The following is a 704-nucleotide window of genomic DNA, read 5'->3' as shown; positions in this document are numbered from 1 at the left end:
GCTTACTGCCTGACCGGACAGCGGAGTTTAGACCTAAAGAACCACGTAATGATTTGCGTGAGGTAGCGATAGCGAAAGATAAAATAATCAAGAGCGGGGAAGTGAGCTCTAGCGGAGAAGTGAGCTCTAGAATAACCAGTTTTAACATTCTGCGATCACTGGGTAGAGCCCCTCCTTGCTGGAAGGTCACTTCGTCGGCTCCGTACGTGCGTGCTTGTTGTGTAGTGGTTATCACATCCGCCTAACACGCGGAAGGTCCCAGGTTCGATCCCTGGCAGGCACATGGAGTGATTTCTGTTTTATTTTTTATTGAACTATATTGTTAGTTTCCCTTTAATGGCTGTGTCTGTAAGTCATGTGACGATTGTTTTAGAGCAAAGATCTTTAAACCCCGGCCCGCAGAGGCCTTTCAACCGGCCCGTGGCTCGCCCGCGGTCTTCCCATGACGAACGGCCCGCCCCGGCCAGTTGTTCGTTTCCAACAAGCGCGCGGAAACTAACGGCGCCGCGACGCGCAGCAGCAAACTCAGCGCATTCGTTCTGATTTCAACTGATAGTGCTGTGTCATATAACATAGCACATGTATTGCACGTTCTCATCCCCAGCATTACCATTCTTACATGTTTCATGTCTGTGGAACTATGTTAAAATTCCTTCGAGTTCTCATGCTTTGGGTCCCGTGTCAAAACTATTGGATAGTGCCAT

General features: G+C 49.1%; 1 non-coding gene across 1 annotated transcript; it reads left to right on the top strand.

Moving 5' to 3' along the window:
* The first annotated feature begins 210 nt into the window (after positions 1–210).
* On the top strand, positions 211–283 carry Trnav-aac. Its single transcript has one exon. It is a non-coding gene; the product is annotated as a tRNA-Val (tRNA).
* The last annotated feature ends 421 nt before the right edge of the window (positions 284–704 follow it).

Source organism: Ixodes scapularis, unplaced genomic scaffold, assembly GCF_016920785.2.
Source record: "Ixodes scapularis isolate PalLabHiFi unplaced genomic scaffold, ASM1692078v2 PGA_scaffold13__105_contigs__length_92229423, whole genome shotgun sequence".
Classification (NCBI taxonomy): Eukaryota; Metazoa; Arthropoda; class Arachnida; order Ixodida; family Ixodidae; genus Ixodes; species Ixodes scapularis.
Note: the sequence above shows the minus strand (reverse complement) of the source record. Positions and strands in the feature narration are given on the sequence as shown.